We start from the raw sequence: 8,025 nt of genomic DNA, 5'->3' as shown, positions 1-8,025 counted from the left end.
AGGACTCCCATAGCATAAGAAATAAAAGCAAGAATCAATAACTGGGACAGGTTCAAACTAAATAGCTTTCTCTCAGCAAAGGAAGCTATCAGCAATGCAAAGAGAGAGCCTACAGAGTGGGAGAAAATCTTTGCCACTCATATTTCAGATAGAGTACTAATTTCCAGAATATATGAAGAACTCAAAAAACTCTACATGTAGAATACAAATAACCCAATCAACAAATGGGCTAAGGATATGAACAGACACTTCATGGAAGAAGATCTACAAGCAATCAACAAACATATGAAAAAATGTTCACCATCTTTAGTAATAAGAGAAATACAAATCAAAACTACCCTAAGATTCCATCTCACCCCAATTAGAATGGCGATTATCAAGAACACAAGCAACAATAGGTGTTGGCGAGGATGTGGGGAAAAAGGAACACTCATACACTGCTGGTGGGGCTGCAAATTAGTGCAGCCACTCTGGAAAGCAGTGTGGAGATTCCTTAGGAAACTTGGAATGGACCCACCATTTGACCCAGCTATCCCACTCCTTGGCCTATACCCAAAGAACTTAAAATCAGCATACTACAGAGATACAGCCACATTAATATTCATAGCTACTCAATTCACAATAGCCAGATTGTGGAACCAACCTAGATGTCCTTCAATTGATGAATGGATAAAAAAAACTGTGGTATATATACACAATGGAATATTACTCAGCCATAAAGAATAATAAAATTATGGCATTTGCAGGCAAATGGATGAAATTGGAGAATATCATGCTAAGTGAGATAAGCCAATCTCAAAAAATCAAAGGAAGAATGATCTCACTGATAAGCGGATGATGACACATACTTGGGGGTGGGAGGGGGGCAAGAATGGAGGAAGGAGGGACTTATAGAGGGAAAAGGTGTGGAAGGGGTGGGGGGGAATAACAGAATGAATCAAACATCATTGCCCTATGTAAATGTATGATTACGCAAATGGTATGCCCTTACTCCATGTACAAACAGAAACAACATGTATCCTATTTGTTTACAATAAAAATTTAAAAAAAAAAACAAACAGATACCAAGAAGAACTATCCAATCCCCTAGAAATTGAATTATTTATGGGTACTTTAGCCTGGAGAGACGGGCCTGTTTCTGAGGGCTGGTTGCAGGGTGGGAGTGAGGCTCAATGGGCCACCAGGTCTGAGAGGTCAGGTTTCCTTTCTGTGATGGAGACATACTGGAAACAGACTCCAGGGGACAGCCATCTGCACCTGAGACAGGAGATGTCTGTGCCACCAGCACATGCCACTCATTCTAGTCATCAGGGCTGGTTGCCCAATCTATCTGTCCTCATAGAACCCAACAGACACAGGGAAACAGGCGGAAAGGGATTCAAAAATGTTCAAGCAATAGAGACATATGTGCTTAGCGGATCCTGTCCGGGAGGAAGGGAAAGGAGACGGCTATCGTGCCCGCGGTGTCCAGCTTCCAACCCCTGTGCTGCTACTTGGGATGGCACCATGGTCAGTCCTGGATTATGTGTGACACTGAGAAAGGGTTAAAATAAAATCCAAAAGTAAATGATGCAGAAATTACCTCTACTACAAACTTGTGGTGAGGACACTGCAGGCCCACGCGGGTGGAGAGACGGCCGAGAGACTGGCCCAGGCTCCTGCTGGAAACTGTAACCCCAGGGCTGCAACTGAGCCCAGGTGGCTTCACCTCCGACTCACAGCTACTGCCCACTTTAGGGCCCCAAATGTCACTACTACGCACGGCTGCTCGTCTGAAACTCCTTCATGGAATCCCAGGCCCATCTCTGAGCAGTGGAGGAGTATGGGCGCCTGCGGCCTCATCCGCTCCTTCCGGAGGGGCCCGTGGGCTGCAGCCCCTCCTGTCCACCGTGACAGGGAAGGGTGTTCCAGGGTGGTCACCAGTGGGCTTTCCACGGCGGGGAAGTGTCCCGCACCAATGCTGCAGCCACGCAGGGCAGGTGCTGCCAGCCGAAGACCTCTAGGCCCGCCAGGTGAGAGGGCTCTCCTCCACCTTCTGCTGAGCTCGCTCTCCACCCTGGGTTTGGTTCAGCGTCTGCAGAGCTGGCTAGGGGTTCGTCTGCCCTCCCCACCAAGTTCCGCCTTCCCTGACAAATCCTTCTCTCTTCGTTTTGGCACGAGCAGGCACATGCCAGATCTAAGTGTGACCCCGGTGACGGTGTCAGGAGTGCAGAGATGTGAGGCCACCAGGATGAGTCACCGAGTTCTTTGTGAGGACATAGGAGTTGGGAAAGAGGCACGTGTTCCTTGTTTAGAGGTTTTCACTGATTCAGAATTTGGGGGGATGATAAAGAGGCATTGTGGTCACCCCCACATCTGTTCTCCATTTTATCCGTGAAGTAGTGAAAAACGCCTTTGACAAGTTCTCATACAAAAATCTATTTTTCCAATCCAGTTTCCATAAGATTAGAGGAAATAGCTTATTAGGGGCAAGAGAACTTGGAAGGAAGAGACAGGAAAAAAGGCGTGAAGATGAGAATCTCCCGGATGAGATCTTTCTCCTCCACGCACATGGTTGGTCATTAGACTCCAGAAACTTCCTCCTGGGGGGCAGCAACTTGGTGTTCCCCACCCGAGCCTGGGACCGCCCCTCCCCTGGACTCTGAGTGCAGTCTGTGGAGGGACAGCAGCTGATCAAGCCTGCACCCCCAGTGCCCCGCAGGGGCCTGGCACACAGCGGGCAGTTGGTGAATTTGTGGAAACAGGGGCCCTGGCACCTCTCTCTCACTCTCCTCTACTGACGTTGTGGACCTGAAATACACTGTAGGCAGACTTCAAAGATCCCCGGGGAACCCAGCAGGAAGGTGGCCCTGGGCGGCCAGCTGAACTTGGGGCTGCCCCCTGCCAGTACGCACATCACGAGGATAACGTTAAAACTGGATTCTCCAACCATGTCACGTTCCCAGCTCTGAAGGCCTTCGCAGTCCTCTTCAAGGTGGGTCCTTCTTGGGGCCTCTGCTCTGCCTCAGCCTCCTACAGGGGCCCATGAGCCCAGCGCCCAAATACTACTTGAACCAGGGAAGAGAGAAGGCAAAATCCTGGGAAGAAATTTTTTTTGAAAAGATATTATCTCAAAATATTCTCCAGCTAAGGTGTGCCCAGATTCTTGACCCACAGGAATCATAATAAATGTGTGATTTTACATCAAAAAATAAAATATTCCCCAGCTACATATACATAATATGCAGACAGACCAGGGTCATTAGTGATGATGGGGGAGACGGAACACACCAGCCACACACGGTCACAGCCAAGGAAATGACGTGGAGCCCCTGCCTCCACCGGTCAAACCGCAAGGTCGGCCCAGGGGTTGAGGGCATCTGTGCTCTGAGCAGCTTCAGGAAGACAGGGGCCTGGGGGGACCCCAGCTGGGCAGCAAACAAATGGTCAATGGACTGACCCGGGCAGGCATCACAATCCTTCAGTCTACAAAGACCTGGTGGCAGCAGCATGTGACTGAGGTTCCAGGTAGATCTCATAAAAAGAACCCTGAGGTGCACAAGTTGGCCACAGGCCGAGGTCGTACGTCTCAGCACATAGACCTTGAAGCACAGGAGAGAGACGTCTGAGGCACAGTGCGGTCTCAGCTCCTGGGCAGGACGTTGTCTTGTTTTCCATGTTCTTTTTCCATCTCTATCTCATTCTTCCAGGACAGAGTGATTTTAGCGATGGCAGCATGCTGGGTCAGATTGTCACCATTAAGCTCAAGTTCAGGTTCACTGACTTCTCTCTGGACGGGCAGGGTGAGCCTGCCGCAGCCCATTGAGAGGGTGACTGCGTCTGGTGGGTTTTTTGATCCGGAGCCTGCCTGTTGCTGCTCTGTGGATGTCTTCTCTGGCATGAAGCTGCATTCGGCCCCTGAAGGGAGGGAGGGGACAGCCGTCCAGAGGTGGGGGTGCCAGGACACGCAGGTCTGCTCTGGGAGACGGTTGTCATGTGCACAGCCAAGACCCTCTACTTCCCTCCATCCTGCTATTCAAAATATGATTTGAGGACCACAGTACCAGTGACCACATCGGGCCCCCAGTGCCCAGAACCTGCACTGGGCGGGATTTCCAGGGGACCCCTGTGCACGTCAGGGCTTGAAAAGCAAGGATGTACAATTCACTGGGGCGGAGTGGGGTGAATCGAGGTCTCATCTTATCCTCGAGCTTCTCAGAGAACATGGGCTTCCCCGCCCATAATTTCAGAGCAAGGGTGGACATTGTCCTGGGGTTCACGGCCCAACAGCCTGGGTTTTAAGGCAGCAAAGAATGTATACCTTGCACAGGGCCTTGCGCAGGGCAGTGTGGCTGGGGGGTGCTCCTCTCACAAGGGAACTGGTTTTCTGGAGCTTGGGATGAAGCTGCACTGCAGTCCATTGACACGCCTGCGCAAGTCAGAACAGCGCTCGCTGCTCACCATTCACACCCCACCCCCGCCCAGGCCCAGTGGTCAGCACAGAGCTGGATGCAGAACTCACACAAGCAGCAGAGACAGACGAAACCATGGCTGAAAGTAGCGTTTGGCTGAAGTTAAAAATAAGCATTATTTTTCTGTCATTTCTTGTCTTCGTTAATGAATTACTGAATTACAGAACTGATGCCAAAATTTTTAGGTTGTAATATTTCCACTTCTTTACAAGTAACCTATACTTATTTTAATTCCCAATGGATGTGAAGTTAAAATATTTTGTTAAATCATAGATTTTCACTTTCTCAAGAAGGTAAAATGTACTTCCTACGGTATCATTAAACATCATATTTTCAGTTAGCAATCTCTGTTCTCAAAATGGTCTAAAAATAATCCCACCTAAAGTATAATTTGCACAAAGTTAGTATTACTTAATGAGTTTTAGTCAAAAGTCAAAGACTGGGGGTGTGGTTCAGTGGTAGAGCATGTGCTCAGCACATGCAAGGTCCCGGGTTCAATACCAGCCCAGCGATTAAAAAGCCTAATTTGAATTTAAAACTGTTAACATTCTCTTGAATTTTTATCAACTTTTTCAAGCAATGTTAATATCAACAGAATCAGGAAGTTTAATAGACACTACGTTGAATGCATAGATAAGTTAATGGGAAGGAATGGCTAACCAGAGGTATTGGGCTTTTCCTCCTGGAATTTATTTGAAAATTAATTCTGTGACTTGGCTGTGGTCTGTTCCCTGGAGGTTCAGGAATTGGGGGTTTGATCTTCAGGGCAGCAATGTGAGAGGTGGTGGGAACTTTAACAGGTGGGCTAGTGGGAGATGCTCAGGCCCCCACGGACCTTGTCCAGAGTTCTGGGGGTCAGTTGTTACAAGCCTGGCCTGGCCTTGAACCTTGGTCCGGTTCCCCCTTCGATGCTGACCTCTTGCTCTCTTGCACTCCAGTACCCACCGTGAGGGTCTCAGCAGAGCTGAGAGGATGCTGATACCGTGCCCTCAAATCTCCAAACTATAAGCTAAATAAACCTCTTCTCTTGTAAAGTTAGCCTGTCTCTGGCATTTCATTACAGTAGTGCAAACCTGACTGATAGAAATAGCTGAGGGGAAGAGACTGTCTTTAGGTTTGCTCTTATTTGCTGTCCACACCAGGACATTTGAGAATTGTGGTTTCTTTGAATCTGTACCACAACTTATCTAGCCTGGAAGTCTATGTGGCAATTCCTTTTTGGAATCTTTTTATGTTTGTTTTTTGGTTTATGAAACATTGTGAACATGTTTGGATTTAATTAAACGTGAGGAGAGAGCACGCTACTGCAGTACTCCATGTGGAGTGGGGTTGTGTCACGGGGCCCACCCTGCGGTTGCTGGCTGTCTGTACAACCTTCCTGAACTATTTGCAGACAGTCCTTTGCGGTTCCCAAGGATCTCTTTCCTCCTGGTCTCCCTGGAGCCTCCCAGAAGCACAGGTGCTGTACCCTAGTCATGCCTGGTGTCTGCGGTAGAGCCTGAGCCAGAGGAGACCCCACTGCCTGGGCAGGGACTGGCAAACCTTGGCCGTCCCGGTGAGGGTGCAGAGGAAAGCACACACGAGGGCCGCCTACGCCCTGGCACTGGCCAGTCACCTGCCAGGCGCCTGCCCACATTGCCGGGGACGCATGCTTGCCCAGGTCCTCTACCTGCGAGGTCCTGGCTCAGCAGCCCTAACCAATGCCACAGCCTCTCTGAAGTGGAGGGGCGCTATGGTCTGAGTGTGTGAGTCCCTCCACAGCCAGAGCGAAAGCCCCTCCCCAGACAGCAGCAGCAGACATGGGGCCTTCGGGCGTGGTCCGGCCTGCGTGCTGAGCTCTCTGAGTGGATCAGTGTCCTTGCGGAAGGCTGCAGAGGGCCCTTGGTCTCGGCCCGGCCTTCCGCCATGGGAGGACACCCATAACTTGCCTCCATCCTGACTTCTCAGCCCCTGGGAAGTGCACTTCCGTGGTCGATTGCCGGCTCTCAGGTGTTTCCTTCATGCCACAGACGGAGGAAGGCGCGGGTCAGGGAGCTCCTGCCACCTTGGACAGGACTGTCCAAATCCTCTCCTGGGAATTTCCTCCCGGAAACCATGAGACCCCGGGGGCTGCCCTCACTTGCTTCTAGGACCTGCGAGTCCCCACATTCTCTTCTGGGCTTTGTATCTAAATGAAAGTGTCCCGAAGACGGACTACAGCTTTCATCCAGTCCACGCTGTGTGGTCTCCCCACCCCAATCTAGGAGAGTGAAGGATTGATCCAGGGCTTCCCAGGTGGCGGTGTCATATCAGAGTGTTCAAAACCCGGACGTCTAGAGCCGCATCCCCAGCGCTCGACTCCGTGGAACCAGACCCAGGCATTAGGGTGTCTCCAAGGATTCACAGGTGACTCCAGTGCCCAAGGATCTCGTATAGCCTTCGTCTGACCCGGGTGATGGGGTCCAGCTCCTCACCCTGGTCCTCACCCTCAATGCCTGCCAGTCCGTGATCCACATTGATCCTGGGTCAGGTGGCTGCTTCTCAGCTTCCCCAGTGACCTTTAAAAACTAAGTAACTGACAAAACAAAACAGACTGCACACTCAGGGATCAGGGACAGCAGGGCCGGCTGGGGCCCGGGAATCTGTAATGGTGATCAGTGGTCACATTGGACAACCAATGGTCTAACTGAGTTGAAGCACTCCTGTGTGTGTGCATGTGTGTGTGCATGTGCACCTGTGTGTGCGTGTGTGTTGATAGTGTCCCCAGTGAGATCAGAAGGGTCTTGTTGCCTTTCTGCCTGTTTATCTTCCCTCTGCCCATTGGACTTCAGGTGCCAGGTGTGATCTCTGACCTCACAGAGGTCATCTTATGTGTCGCGGTGAGGGCAGGATCATAGTGTACTCTTTGTGGCCTCACCATGTGGCACCGTGGTGGCCAACACACAGATTTTTTTTTTTTAATATTTTTTAGATGTTGATAGGCCTTTCTTTGCATTCATTCATTTATATGTGGTGCTGAGAATCGAACCCAGGGCCTTACACATGCTAGGCAAGCACTCTACCACTGAGCCGCAGCCCCAGCCCACAGGAGATTTTTAATTGCTCTGTCTATGGATGATAGGAGTGTGGGTTTCTGCAAGCCCAATCAACACGGGCAGCCTGTGGGCTTGACGGCTCAGAAGGGAGGCACTGGCTCATGACCCCTTACAGACCCTCCTGCTCGTTCACCAGGTGGACAATACCACAGGTCTTAGTTTCACCCTTACTTCATGATTTCTGGAGTGATGGTCCTTTCACAGGTGAGAAAACTGAAACTTAGAAAAAAATCACCTTTCCAGCACCCCCGGCTGTATGTTGTGGATTTGAGGTTTGGACCCAAGTCAACGGAACAGACTGGACTTCATGTTAGTGCCTGATTTCTAAAACCAGAGTCAATGTCTTAACGCGACACAAAAGATTAATCCTACCTGTTATCTTAATCCTGGGCAACAGACTGCTAAATTATCATCCCTGTCAATTTTTAAAAACATTTTCAGTTTGTTCAAAGAAAGATTTTGTAAACAAGTGGAGAAGGCATTATTCATTTAGCCTTTTA

This window comes from Sciurus vulgaris (assembly GCF_902686455.1).
Source record: "Sciurus vulgaris genome assembly, chromosome: 10".
NCBI lineage: Eukaryota > Metazoa > Chordata > Mammalia > Rodentia > Sciuridae > Sciurus > Sciurus vulgaris.
Note: the sequence above shows the minus strand (reverse complement) of the source record.